Source organism: Gossypium raimondii, chromosome 13 (genome assembly GCF_025698545.1).
Source record: "Gossypium raimondii isolate GPD5lz chromosome 13, ASM2569854v1, whole genome shotgun sequence".
NCBI lineage: Eukaryota > Viridiplantae > Streptophyta > Magnoliopsida > Malvales > Malvaceae > Gossypium > Gossypium raimondii.
This window is the reverse complement of record NC_068577.1, coordinates 56390897-56406462: the sequence shown is the minus strand read 5'-3', so window position 1 is coordinate 56406462 and position 15566 is coordinate 56390897. Positions and strand designations below refer to the sequence as shown.

Here is a 15566-nt window from a genome sequence, read left to right as displayed (position 1 = left end):
AGAGAGTCTTGACGAATAACTTGATTTAATTAAGAATCGAATTTTTCAACTCTCGACATTAAGACATTAATTAATCAACTTGGTACCAATTTTTGGGCATTATGGGGGTGCTAATCCTTCCTCATACGTAACTAACTCCCGAACCCTTTTTCTAAAACCCATAGACCAAAGTCATTTTTAGGTGATCCAATCACACCTCAATAAAAGATTGGTGGAGACCCCAATTTTCATCGACAACTAAATTTTTGTTTTTTCTTCCAAAAAATAAAAATGGTTTCGACAGCTTGGCGACTCCACTGGGGACTTTTAAAAATAAGAGAGTCGAGCCACAAAGTTGATTAATTTTTGTCTTATGGTCGAAAAATAAATTTTAAAAACTCATGAGATCCTTTTGCATTCATTATTTTCTTGCTTAATTGATCTAAGTATTTTAGTTATTTTTGCATTATACATTACATGAGTTGAATGATTTTACCTTCTAAGTGGGAGTGAGAAACTATTCCTTCGTGAGGTTTTCACCTCCGTATAGGATAGTGGATCGCTTTCGAGATACATCTGTACCTATGCCTTCATGAGATCTTCATCCCGTATAGTCATAGGGAAAATGTATTCCCCTGAATCGAACTTGATCTATACGAGCCTATAATGGGTGAAGATCGAGAAATCTGCTGGTTCGGGTACCTTTGCCCTAGAAGCCGAACTTCATATAATGAACCTTAGGAATCCACCTTAGGTAGAACTACACTGAACCCTAGTAGATATCCGAGTAGGTATTTTACTATTTCTTGATTATATTCTATGTTTATATGATACTGACATTTCGTGTTTTATTTTGATTGCATGACATGGCATTTCATTTCATTATAAAGGGCGTCGGTCCATATTCAGTTGCTAGATAGAAAGCTTATCATGGAAAAAAGGTTTCTTGATAAAGTGGAGGATAATGCGGCTGTCCGAACTTGGTCTGAAACAACGCAGCGAGAGAAAGGCGATAGTTTGGCTGATGGATATGTATCGGAATTATGGGATTTTACGTGCATCAGTGTAACTCAAAACAATTTGTAAGAATTGAAGGAAATCTGGGATCAGTGGAATGACGAGGTTAAACAACTATTTTATAATAATTATGGGGATTTGCCTTATTTGCTTGATGTGAAGGTAGACAAGCACTTGTTTTGAGCCCTCGCCCAGTTTTGGAAACTGCTTACAACTGCTTCACATTTGGGAAGGTCGATTTGGTGCCTACTATAGAAGAATATGTGGCTTTACTTCGATGTTCAAAGTTTCAAGTAGATAAAGTCTACTCGAGAGCTATTAATGTGCTAACCTTTTCGAAGAAGCTGATGAACATAACGGGTATGAGTGAGCAGTGGGTTGTTGCAAGGGTTAAGCAAAAGGGGGATAACAAGTGCATTCATTGGAAGAGTTTGAAAGATTTAATTCTAACATACCCAGATGTGAGGAAGAGGTTAGACATCTTTGCTTTGAGTATATATGGCTTAGTTGTCTTCCCCAAAGCTTTGGGAAATGTTGATGAAGCAGTCACCGATTTATTTGACCGGCTTGATAAGAGGGTTACACCAGTTCTAACAATTTTGACAGAAACCTTCAGGTTATTTAGCGCATGCCGAAAAGCGGGTGAGGGTAGATTCATCGGATATGCGCAGCTCCTACTCTCATGGTTTCACAGTCACTTTTGGAAGGTTGATAGGGTTTTGTATCGGGTTTTCTCTGAAAATTATTCGCCACTAAAGAAGATTGTAGCCACACCGAGGAGAGGCGACATTTCGGAGGAGAAGTGGATGACAATTCGTCAGAATCTTCAAGAAAAGGACATCGAGTGGAGAGCTCCTTAGTTGCTTCCGGATGAGATCCTGTATAGATGTGGTAATTTTGATTAGGTTCCTTTGCTTGGAATTTTGGGAGCTGTTGGATATGTCCCATTATTAGTGCTAAGGCAGTATAGGTCAAGGCAATTTATACCTGCGACCCAAGGAATACATGATTGTGAATTCTCATACAGGGATGATGGTTATAGAAAAAAAGATTCAAGAAATATCCAGTGCATAGAAGCACACTCGCCGGATGAAGAGGTTAGCTGTGGGTCTGATGAAAACTCCTGAGTATAATGAATGGTGGGTTAGGAGGATCAATGATAATACACCTAAGTCAAATCAGGAAAATAGCCAGTCAATAGAGCAATATTTGCGGGTCGTCCCTTCTGAGTTGGAAATCATAAGACTAGATTTTGAAAGAAGAAATGCAGATTTAGAAAAGAAGATAGAACAAATGGAGGAAGAGAAGATGAACTTAATATTAGACATAGACATTCAAAAGCTCGAAATTGAGAAATTAAGAAAAGGGAAAAACAAGGCTGAAGAGAAGTTGGATAGTTTGAAAGCAGATTATAAAAAGTTGCGTCTGTAAATAAGAACTGCCGGGCTGGGAAAAACTTTAGAACAGTGGCGAGCAGAAATTTGAGAAGAAAAAGACAAAGTCGATGATGGGAACAGAAATTCCAAGAGGTTCAGACACGAAATGAGGCTTTAGAGAAGAGTTTGCCAGAAAGCCAAAAGGAAAAAGGCGAGTTAAAGGACAGGGTGACAGAGTTGGAAAAATCTCTTCGTCAGTATCAAAATCGAAAATCTGCAATAGAATTGAGAGCAAGCTTAGGCAAGATTGAGGAAATGAAGAAAAGAATAGAATAGTTAGAAACGACATTGCAAAATTATGAGATCCGGATCGAGTGCTTGGAGGCAATTGAAAGTCGTAATAATGAACAACTTTACTACTTTCAGAATCAAGTTAAGAGCAGAGATCATATTATGGAGGAAGCTGTGGTCCAGATTCGAGAAGTAGCTGATCACATACAGACTTTAGTAGTGCAGGTTGACATGTTGAGTGTGAAGTATGAATTAGAATTCTAAGTAATAGGGCAAAGCTTTATTTGTAATTCACTTTATGTAAAGAACTTTAATTTCTAGTAAAGTTTTCTTAAATGGAATTGAATCAAAATTGAAGCCTTTTTGAATTCATTTCATGCATTGCATTTGCTTCATATGCATTAAAAAATATATATTAAAAGATTCTAATTAATTTAAATCACTCCTCAGTTAATCTGGAAACCAACCAACCCACCAAACACTGCTACGATACTTGATCAAAAACTAAAGACATGGAACAAATGATGGAAAGGCTAGAACAATTCCAAAAAGAAAGACAAGATCAGCTTCAACAACAAATGAAAGAGCAACTTGAAAGTTTCAGCAAAAAATGATGGACAAAATGGTGGAATCTCAGGGGAATATGATGACTCAATTAACTCAGTTGTTGACTGGGGGAGTTGATAAAGGAAAGGACTCTGTGCTCAATGTTGAAGAAGGAGACAGTGATGGACCCATTTATCCCTCAGGCTTTACCCCTCAGCATATTGAGGTATATCCGCACAAATCTTCTGTCACCATCAAGCCTCAGCAGTTTCAGGCCAGTGTTACAACACTAATGAATTTTCAAGCTGGATCAGACTCTAATCCCGAAGACAACCTTGTCAATCCTACTATCCCTGACTTCGATGAAACAACTGGAAGAGAGAAAATGAAGGATGAATTGCCAAAACAGCTAGAAGAAAAGTATAAATGGCTGGAGAAAAAATTTAGAGCAATTGAAAGTATTGAAAGCTATCATGGGATTGACGCTAAAGAATTGAGCTTGGTTCCAATTTAGTACTCCCTTACAAATTCAAAATGCCCGAGTTCGAGAAGTACAATGGAACTTGTAGCCCTGAAGCTCATATTACCATGTTTTTTAGGCGGATGACTGGGTATGTTAATAACGACCAGCTGCTGATACATTGTTTCCAGGATAGCCTCACAGGGGCAACATCCAAGTGGTACAATCAATTGAGTCGTACCAAGATTAATTCATGGAGAGATTTAGCACAGGCATTCATAAAGTAGTACAATCATGTAACCGACATGGCACCTGATAGAATCATTCTACAAAACATGAAAAAGAAGCCTGGTGAAAGTTTTAGGCAATACGCACAGAGGTGGAGGGAGGTTGTCGTCCAAGTTCAGCCATCTCTTCTAGAAAGAGAATTGACAATGCTTTTCGTTAACACATTGAAGGTCCCATTTATCACACATATGTTAGGAAGTGCCACAAAAAGCTTTTCTGACATAGTTATGAATGGTGAAATGATAGAAAATGCTATCAGAAGTGGGAAGATTGATGCTGGAGAAAATAGCAGAAGGTCGGCCTTGAAGAAAAAATAAAGCGAGGTCAATAACACAAGTTCATATAGCAAGGGTTATTCAAAAACGATTACGGTGAATCAGCCGAAGAAGGAGGCTGTTAACCAACAAGGATCATCAAAACATGGATCTGATACAAGACAAAACACGGAAAAGCCTCAATTTACGCCAATTCCAAAATCGTATAGGGAGCTGTATCGGAATTTATTCAATGCACATGTGGTTTCCCCTTACTACTTGAAACCTCTACAGCCTCCGTACCCCAAGTGGTACGATGTAAACGCACGATGCGATTATCACGCGAGAATTGTGGGGCATTCCATAGAACATTGTACGACGTTCAAAAAGCTGGTTGAAAGACTCATAGGCATGGGCGTTGTTAAATTAGATGATTCGCCCAGTACAGAGAATCTGTTACCTGATCATAATGATAATAGAGTGAACATGATAGGTGGGAATATGGGTAAAAGAATCAAGGAAGATATCGCAGAAGTGAAAATTCCTTTGAGATGGGTCTGGAAGAAGATGGTAGAAAGGGGGTTGTTTGTTTTGGATTCAGAGAGAAGCTTTGAAAGGTTAGAAAACTACTGTGAGTTCCATCACGAGGAGGGACATGAGATTCAAGAATGTAGAGAACTCAGAGCCTTGGTTCAAGGTATGATGGATGACAAGGAAATGGAGTTTTACGAAGAAGTTAAGGAAGAAGGGAGTATCTGCACATTCGAATCCACGAAGGTTCCAATAGTAACTCAGCCTGTGGTCATCATCTCACGACCAAAGAATGATGAAGTGAGAACGCCAGTAATGCCAATGATCATAATAAAGAAACCTGCAACTTTTTTTTACCAAGATAGTAGGAAGGTTCTACGGAACTACGAGTGCAATACAACTATCCCTGGAAAGGAGATTGCAGAGGATCAAGGTATAGGTGCCTATCCAGAACCTATGAAAGGAAGGGCCATAACAGTGGAACAAAAGGGGAAAATAGCTGAGCCTGTGTTATCCATTAACGAGCCAGTAAAAGAGGAAGAAGCTGTGGAATTCCTCAAATTTTTAAAGCATAATGAGTATAATGTTGTCAAACAGTTGCATAAACAACCGGCTCGCATATCTGTACTGGCCTTGCTCTTGCATTTAAAAGTACACCGTAGTGCGTTGATGAAGGTATTGAACGAAACCTATGTAGCCAACGATATTTCTATCAACAAATTGGACCGGTTGGTCAATAATACCAGTGCTGATAACTTCATATTCTTCAACGATGATGAGATTCCACCTGGGGGTATGGGGTCTACTAAGGCTTTACGTATTACTACACGATGCAAGGGGTATTTTTTGCCAGGAGTCTTGATTGACAATGGATCAGCATTGAACGTGTTGCCATTGTCCACACTTAACAGGCTTCCCATAGACAACTCGCACATGAAGACATGCCTAAATATAGTGAGGGCATTTGACGGTACAGAAAGGAAGGTCATGGGAAGAATTGAGATACCCCTACTGATTGGCCCAACAGTTTACGAGGTGGATTTTCTTGTGATGGACATCAAACTCTCTTATAATTGCTTATTAGGGAGACCATGGATACATTCAGCAGGGGCCGTACCGTCATCATTACATCAGAAATTGAAGTTAGTGTCAGAAGGTCAGCTAGTGACAATAAACACTGAAGAGGATATTATAGTGGCTGTATCCAATGAGGTGTCATATGTGGAGACTAATGACGAGTCAGTGGAATGCTTATTTCGATCTCTGGAGTTTGTAAATGCAACATTTGTTCTTGAAGGGAGCAAAATTCTGGTGTCTAAAATATCCAAAACTACAGAGATGGGTTTGCAATTGTTGGTAGGGAAATGAGCTTTACCCAGAAGAGGATTAGGGAAATACCTTCAAGGGAAAATTGAGGTTCCAGTGCTGAAAGAAAAACAAGATCACTTTGACTTAGGATACAAGCCAGACAAAGGACAGAGAAAGAAGGAGTTAGAAAAAAGGCAGGAAAGAAGAAAGACGCATCTAAGAAGGGAGGAAACTAAATGAGAGCCAATAATAATTCCCCACATATCCAAAACTTTCATATCCAGAGGGGTCATTCATTCTGAGAGAAGGATACTGATTGAGGAAAGTATCAAAGAGACGTTGGAAAATATGCACATCAATGCCATTTGTGAGGATACAAATAAAGAAGGGAGCTTGTTAGCAATTGGTCCTTATGAACTTGGGAGTGTTCTAAATAAATAGACTGCGGAAGAAATGCCTGAAGTCTTTAGAACTTTCTCAGAGTAATATTCGAAACAAACTTGTTGTTTTAGCCTAGGGACAATAAGAACTCTTTTGTGAAATAGGCTTATGTTCAAACATCATTATTTTAATAAAATACATCTTTGCAATTATTTCGAGCAAATATTCTTTTATTCTTTCCATACGAGTAAATATATTAAATAATTCTTTCATTTATAATCATATTGCACAAATAATTGTACATAAATTCATACATTCTTTTATAACCATATTAGGTCCCTGTATATCAATGACGTGAATGACGCTGCTACAAACTCAGAGTTTCCTCTTGAACGAAACATGTGTTCAGAGGGATCGCAGGACTTTGAAGGTGACGTAGATGGTGGTTTATCTTTGGACTTGTTGAGAATGGTAGAACATGAAGAAAAACAAATTCTACCTCATAAGGAAGCAATAGAAGTTGTGAGCTTAGAAGAAGGGAAAGAGGTGAAAATTAGAACTGGGATTTCTGCAAAGACAAGACGAGACCTTATTGAATTACTACAAGAATTCAAAGATGTCTTCGCATGGTTATACCAAGATATGCCCGGGTTGAGCACTGATATTGTGGTGCATCGCCTACCTATAAGGGAGGGTTGTAAGCCAGTTCAATAGAAGCTAATAAGAATAAGGCCCAATATTGTGCTTAAAATAAAAGAGGAAGTCAATAAGTAGTTTGATGCTGAGTTTTTACAGGAGGTCAAATATTTTGAATGGGTAGCCAACATCATTCCAGTCCCTAAAAAAGATGGAAAAGTGCGAATGTGCGTAGATTACAGAGATTTGAACAAAGTTAGCCCAAAAGACAATTTTCCATTGCCACATATCGATACTTTGGTGGACAATACGGTGGGATATCATTGTTTTCTTTCATGGATGGTTTCTCAGGATATAATTAGATAAAGATGCATCCTGAAGATATAGGAAAGACTACATTCATTACTTTGTGGGGAACATTTTGCTACAAAGTAATGCCATTCAGATTAAAGAATGCGGGAGCAACATATCAGAGAGCCATGGTAGCCTTGTTCCATGACATGATGCACAAAGAGATTGAGTTTTATGTTGATGATATGATTGCCAAATCCAGAACAGAGGAGAAGCATGTGCAGGTCCTGAGAAAATTGTTCTTAAGACTAAAAAGTTTCAGCTCAAACTCAATCCAAAAAAATGTACTTTTGGAGCCAGGTCAGAAAAGTTGTTGGGCTTCATAGTCAGTGAAAAAGGAATCGAGATTGATCCAAACAAAGTCAAGGCGATACGAGATTTACTGCCACCACGTACACAGAAAGAGGTTCGAGGTTTCTTAGGAAGTCTAAATTATATTGCTCAATTCATTTCACAATTGACCGAGAAATGTGATCCCATATTTCATCTTCTGAAGAAATATAATCCAGGTGTTTGGAATGAAGAATGCCAGGAAGCTTTTGAAAAGATAAAGCAATACCTATCCAATACTCTTGTGCTGTCACTACGTAACCTAGATAGACCCTTGATTTTGTATTTAAAGGTGTTCGAAAATTCCATTGGATGTGTGTTGGGTTAACATGATGTGACTGGAAAGAAGGAAAATGCGATATACTATCTCAGTAAGAAGTTCACTGATTGTGAAATGAGATATTCGTCTATCGAAAAATTATGTTGAGCCTTGATTTGGACGACAAAGAGGTTGAGGCAATACTTACTCTATCATACGACTTGGCTAATTTCAAAATTAGACCATTTAAAGTATATGATGGAGTCAACGGCGTTGAATGAGAGAATGGCTAGATGACAAATCTTACTCTCCGAGTTTGATATAGTATATGCAAGTCAGAAGGCCATCAAAGGAAGTGCAATAACAGATTTCTTGGCTAGCAGAGCTTTAGAAGACTATGAGCCTCTGGACTTTGATTTCTCGAATGAAGACTTGATGTATGTAGCAAATTCTGAAGAGGATTCTCAAAAGAATTATTCTTGGAGGTTAAACTTTGACGGAGCTTTGAATGTGTTAGGTAATGGGATTGGGGCAATCCTGGTATCTTCAAATGGATATTATCATCCTTTCACTAGTAAATTAGACTTCGATTGCACTAATAACATGGCTGAATATGAAGCTTGCATAATGGGTATCCAAGTAGCCATAGAGCGGAAAATTAAGACACTAGATGTATTCAAAGACTCAGCTTGGTAAGATACCAACTAAGAGGGGAATGGGAAACAAGAGACCCCAAGTTGATCTGTTATCGGAGATTGGTTCTAGAATTGATTGAATAATTTAACAACATTACCTTTTGTTATATCCCACGAGTAGAAAATCAGATGGCTGATGCTCTGGCCACTTTAGCCTCCATGATTAAATTGAACATATTAGAGGACATGAAGCCCATTCAAATTAGTATTTATCAGATCCCAGCCCACTTCTACAGTATTGAAGAAGTGGAGAATGATAATCATCCCTGGTACCAAGATATATTGCTATATGTGAAGAATCGCAAATATCCTGATCAGGCAACGGAGAATGATAAGAGGACATTGAGGAGACTAGCTATTGACTATGTCTTGAATGGAGAGATTCTATACAAAAGGGGAAAGGATCGAGTACTGTTGAGGTGAGTGGATGTTGTAGAGGCTAAGGAAATTTTAGAAGAAGTCCATTAGGGTATTTGTGGAACACAAGCCAATGGATTCACCATGGCTAGACAGATCATGAGATTCGGATATTACTGGTCCACCATGAAAAGAGATTGCATCAATTATGCTAAGAAGTGCCATGAATGCCAAATTTATGGGGATAAAATGCACGCGCCTCATTCACCTCTTCATGTTATGACTTCTCCATGACCTTTCTCCATGTGGGGGATGGATGTCATTGGGCCAATATCGCCAAAGGCTTCTAATGGACATCGTTTCATTTTTGTAGTTATTGATTACTTCACTAAGTGGGTAGAAGCAGCCTCATATGCTAATGTCACGAAGTCAGTGGTCAGTAAGTTTTTGAAGAAAGAGATCATATGTCGATATGGAATGCCTGAAAGAATCATATCTGACAATACGCTGAATCTGAATAACAGCACAATAGCGGAAGTCTGCAACTAGTTCAAGATTAGACACCATAATTCATCACCATATCGTCCAAAAATGAATGGTGCAGTGGAAGTGGCCAATAAAAATATCAAGAAAATTGTGGCGAAAATGACTGAAACTTACAAAGATTGGCATGAGAAGTTACCATTCGCTCTTCTTGCTTACCGAACATCTATCAGTCTTCTACTGGGGTAACACATTTTTCTTTGGTTTATGGAATGGAGGCAGTTTTACCCATTAAAGTTGAAATCCTTTCTCTCCGAGTATTGGCTGAGCTAAAGTTGGATGAGGCTGAATGGATCCAATCTCGGGATGATCAGTTAAACCTGATAGAAGATAAAAGACTAAAGGCTATTCGTCACGGTCAAATGTACCAGAAACGAATGATGAGAGCATATAACAAAAATGTTCGTCCTAGAGAATTTCATGAGGGGGACTTGGTGTTGAAGAAAATCCTCCTTTTATAAAAGGATTTCAGAAGGAAATGGATGTCAAACTGAGAAGGACCTTATGTTGTAAAAAAGGTTTTTTCTAGAGGTGTTTTGATTTTGAGTGAAATGAATAGTAAAAACTTACCGAATCCTGTAAATTTAGATTCAGTCAAGAAATATTTCACTTGAAGGAAAAGGAGGAATCAAAGTGAAAACCCGCAAAGGACGTTTTGAATCAAAAAAAAATGGAGAGGCCAAGGTGAAAATCTGCAAAGGGCACTTTGAGACCAAAGGGGATTTGAGTTGAAAACTCGAAAAGGGCGGCTCAAATATTAATCAGATTGGGGCATATGGTGATCTTGCCATACTTGAGTCAACAAAAAAGAGTATGCGACATCTTGGGGCATCGACAAAGTACTGTAGCTCTCCTAAACACATGTTAAATTCAAAATGGTTCTTAGTTTGTACGGAGAAGTTCAAGCTGCGATATCCGAGGCATCTAGTCTTCATATTACTTGTACAGAATTTGTTTGTTCTTGCAATACTTTATTCTTCGTTGTTCTTGAATACCTTTTTCTTTTCAAGACACTTGCTCTCAATAAATTCCTTTTCTATTATTCTTATTTGATAATTCATTTCTTAGGCAGTATTATGATCTTGGTGCAAGCATGTTGCATTAGAATAATGATTAATGGACTAATAAACTTTCACAAAGGAAGTTTTGCACATTACTCTGGAAGTTTCTAAATAATACAGTAACCTGAAACAGGACTATTGCTTAGAACATGCCAAGTTTAAAAGTTGAAATGTTTAAGATTTTGACAAGATATCTTATTGGTGACAAAGCTTTAATGAACAAACAAGTAGGGATCACCAAGGGATAAAGAGAAATTCCCTTTAAAAAGAAAATTCTTCATTTGTGCATAAGAAGTTGTATGACACCTTGGGAATGGTGTAAAGGACCAAAAGAGTTTGGGATCTGCATACTTGAGTTACGATAGGAGAAGATTGAGGAAAAGCCAGACTTTTCTACCTTTGGGTCACAACAATAGAAAAATACAGTGGGACAATTTGACTAAGTTTTGCTTGGTAGACACCAGCCGAGCAAAAAAGCTTTGTAGCACGTCAGTGATAAAACCTTAATAAACTTCGAGTAATGATAACTTGAGTGAAAATGAGGGATCATTCTCGAAAAATGACATTCTGCATTTATTCAAATGTCATTCATACACGTCTAGTTAGGAGCATTTGATTCATTCTGATCATGACATCCTAATCAATAGGCATAATTAGGTTCAGGTCATGTTCTCCAGAGAAGAAACCGGTGAAACTCCAGCCTTGTTTCCCTGAGCAGCACTGGAGTAGGTTGAAAATAGCAGATCTTGCCTTCCTGTACTGGTAGTAAAGTAGATCGAAGACATTAGTCTTATTGCCTTGGCGCTACAATGGAAAAGATTGAAGCCATAGCGGCGAATCTTATTTCCCCGGAGTTGTAGCGGAGCAGATTAAAGCCACGGCGGCGAATCTTATCTCCTTGGCGTTAAGGCTTGGATTAGCTGAAGTGGAGCGGACTGAAGCTGTGGGCAGCGAATCCTATCTCTTTGGCATTACAGTGGAGAAGATTGAAGCCGCAACGGCGAATATTACTCCCCTGGCGGTATAGTGGAACAGATTAAAGCTACGACGGCGAATCGTGTTTCCCCAACATTGCAATTAAAAAGATTTAATATGGCGAATCTTATCTCCCTGAAGTTACAGTGGAGCAGATTAAAGCAGTAATCCTATCTCTCTGAAGTTGCAGTGGAGCGGATTAAAATAATAGATCTTATCTCTCTGAAGTTGCAGTAGAGTAGATTGTATTAGGTCTTATCTTCCTGAATTTGCAGTGGAGCAGACTCAAGAAAGCAAGTCATATCCCCCTGAAATTGCAGTGGGGCAGACAAAATAAACAAATCCCGTCTCCCTAAAGTTGTAGTGGAGTGGATTAGAGTGATGGATCTTATCTTTCTGAAATTACAGTAGAGCAGATTGCATCAAATTCATCTTTAAGTTGCAGCAAACCAAGTTGAAGCTACAAGTCTTATCTCCCTGAAGTTGCAGTGGAGCAGATTAAAGATAGCAAACTTTGAGAAACTGCAACGTACAAACCATATCTCCTTAAAATTGCAATGGAGTAGATTGAAGCATTAGTTCCTATACTTCTGAAGATGCAGTAGGAAGGAATGAGGCTACTTGAAGAAGAAAAGTACCAAGGTCCAGCACGACCGGGCAAAATTGGTCATTTTTAAAGTCTTTGCTCCGTTCCCGTTACACGATAGCGAGCAAAAAGGGGAAGCTGTAATTGGCCCAATTTGCCCGGTCTATATGAAGCAAATAAAACAGTCCAAATACAACAGTCCTTTTACAATAAAATGGGCCCAAAATACAAGAACAGTGGCCCAAATTATAGTGGCCTAAAACAGATTCAGGAAATTCTAGGGTTTCTGTTTGCACCGCAGCCACCTAGCCCGCACTAGCCGAATCTCCACGCCTTCACCTGCAAGAAATAAACACAAAGAAGGAAACAAAATCAAAGATTGCAGATAAAAAAATATCAAACATGATTTGTTTCTTTATTTTTTTATTACTGTGGCTATAAAAAGGCCATTGAAATATTGTAAAGGGGATCGGAAAAAATCAATAGAAAACAATTATTTTCACAACCAAAATTGTAATGGCCCAAATTTGAGGTTATCAGAATAGTGGTTTCGGGACCACAAATCCGATGAGAAAAATTTTATTTTTCTTATATTTTTATGGTCTACAATTTCACAAAATGATTTCGTGAAAATTTCGTTCGAAAATTTCGACGTTTGGGCACTCAATTTAGTCAAAAGGACTAAATTGTAAAAGTGCAAAAGTTGAGTTCTACATGTTAGATGTGTCCAATTGTTATGAAACTTTAAATTGGAGGTCCTTATATGGTAATTATACCATTGGTAACTTGGTAGACAAAATGGACATGAGATAAGTGAAATAGAAAATTTTTAAGTTAGGGGCAATTTGGTAATCTAGTAATTAAAATGAATTAAAAGGAAAAAGATGACAAATTATGCTCATCTTCTTCATATGAACGAAATCAGCAAGGGGTAGCCATAGTTAGGGTTTTCAAGCTTCCAAGCTCCATAGTAAGTGATCCCAAGCCCGCTTTTAATGTTCTTTACGTTTTGAGATCCCTGTAGCTTAATTTAGCTTATTCTAGCAATAATTTAACCTAGGGTTTATATTTGGAAAAATACCCATAGGTGAAAAGTGTTTATTTTGATGTTTTATGATAGAATATGAAGCTAGAAATTATGTTAAACAACTTTTGCTAAGCGATTTTAAGTGAAAACGAGTAAAACGACATAATCGGTAAAAATACCTAATGTTCATAAGTACATGTTAGAGTGGGAATTTGATGTTGCCATAAAAGGAAAAATGTTCAGAATGTTATAAAACATAAGAATAAGAGATGAAGTTTAATTTCCGAGCCTTGGGGCAAAAATGTAATTATGTAAAGTTTAGGGGCAAAATTGTAATTTTGAAAAGTTAGAGTCAAGGGCTGTTTTGTTGAATGTGAGTATTAAATAAGTTAAATTTACTATTTTAGATCAAGAAGTACGAAACTCGAGGTTAGACAAAGGGAAGAATAAAGTTGAAGACTAAGTTGGTGAATTTGGCTATAATTGGTACCGAGGTAAGTTTACGGTAAATAAATGCAATATTTCAATATTTATTATCAATGCTGTTATTTTCCAGCAACTATGAATTTATTTTATGAATTTATTTGATGATGATCTAAGCATGAAATGATAGAGAATTAAAATTAAAAAGTCCCGTTGATACATAAGGATGGTACTGGATACGAATGTCATGACATTTGGGTAAAGTGATCCCATATAAGACCATGTCTGGGACATGGCATTGGCATCCTTAAGATCATGAGAGGTCCCCTGTAAGACCATGTCTGGGACATGGCATGGGCACCGAGACGAGAGGTCTTATGTAAGACCATGTCAGGACATGGCGTTGTACCGAGATGAGAGGTCCCTATAAGACCATGTGCAGGACATGGCATGGGCACCAACATGAGAACATCCCATGTAAGACCATGTCTGGGACATGGCTTTGGCATGTTATTATCAGAAGAGACCCGAGTATCCTTATTATTCCAATGTAGCTCAACGGGCTTGTAAATGAATCATGTTCATGAAAGTTCAGTTTAAAGCATAAATGGCAAGCTCGTAAGTTGTAAGACTTAAGAACTTATTATACTATCAATTGATGTTCAACGATGCAGCAAGGATTGAGTAAGTTATGCACACAAGTATTCTAAGTAAACAAGTAAGAGAACTAGTATGAGATTAACTAAAGAGTAAACTAGAGATATAGACATTGAGTTTAATTATTTAAGTTAAATATTGTTATTTATTTGCTAGTAAACTTACTAAGCTTTATGCTTACTTCTTTTATTTCTCTTTCTCTTATAGTATTGCAAAGCTACTTCAAGGATCCTAAAGAAGTCGGAGATCGTCCACACTATCAACTACAACTGCTCGGTATTTTATATCGAAACACGTTTGAGTTATGGCATGTATAGGGATTTAGTTATTTTGTATGTTTGTAATGATGATTTTGCTAATGAGTGATGTGTAAGTATTTGATGATGTATGGTCATTAAAATGGTTAAGGATGAAGGTGTTTGTTGTTATGAAAGATTAGGTGATAAATTATGCATGGAAATCATGAAAGGATAAAATTTTGCAAAGAAACAGAATTCAGGCAGCACAGTGACGTGAATTTGAAAAATCACCCAAGATAGTATAAAATGAATTAGAGGGTGAATGATATATGGAATTAAAGCTTGTTGAGTCTATTTTCTGTAGAAACAAGTAAGAACTTCATATGAAAATCCTACAGTGAGAAAACTTATTTTTAGTAACAAGAGGTCAGAATAGTCGAATGGTGAAACAGGGGAGACTTTAACTAATAAACTGTACTAATTTGCTGAACCAAAAATTCTAAAAATTTTATAGTGAGTAGATATATGAGTCTAGTTTCAGGGAAAATTTACGGAATTAAATTTCGAGTTCTGTAGCTCAAGTTATAATTAATTTAGTAACTGCTGCGCGATTGGACAGATTTGCTGTAAATAGTGAAATAAATTTTCAATCCTAGTTTTTATGCTCCGAATTGGTAAGATAAGCTAAGTAATGCCTCGTGCTCGACTCCGGAAACGGTCTCGGGTAAGGGGTGTTACAAAAATACAGAGAGTTCGATACTGAGAGCAAAAATCGATCCAAAAGGTTAAGATCCACAATTTCTTTTATTTTATTTTAAATCTACTATTATTATTTTTTTATCTATATACGAATAAAATAAGTAGGAGAAAGAAAGAGACAACCTTTTTGAGCCAGGATCGCCATGAATGACTGAGGTAGTCGTCTCCGAGGATAGACGGCCGGAAACCGAAAGGTTTCTTGAGATTTTGGGCTTTTCCATTAGTATTTTGATGATT

The 15566-nt window shown here is 37.5% G+C and overlaps 1 protein-coding gene and 1 long non-coding RNA gene across 3 annotated transcripts in view; both read left to right on the top strand.

Moving 5' to 3' along the window:
- The window catches only part of LOC105781766 (probable 2-oxoglutarate-dependent dioxygenase AOP1), a 70279-nt gene that overhangs the window by 28852 nt on the left and 25861 nt on the right, over positions 1–15566 (top strand). The gene's annotated exons all lie outside the window — the stretch shown is intronic.
- LOC128036041 (uncharacterized) lies at positions 13155–14764 on the top strand. The gene is made up of 3 exons (XR_008192826.1): positions 13155–13194; positions 13659–13745; positions 14539–14764. It is a non-coding gene; the product is annotated as an uncharacterized LOC128036041 (long non-coding RNA).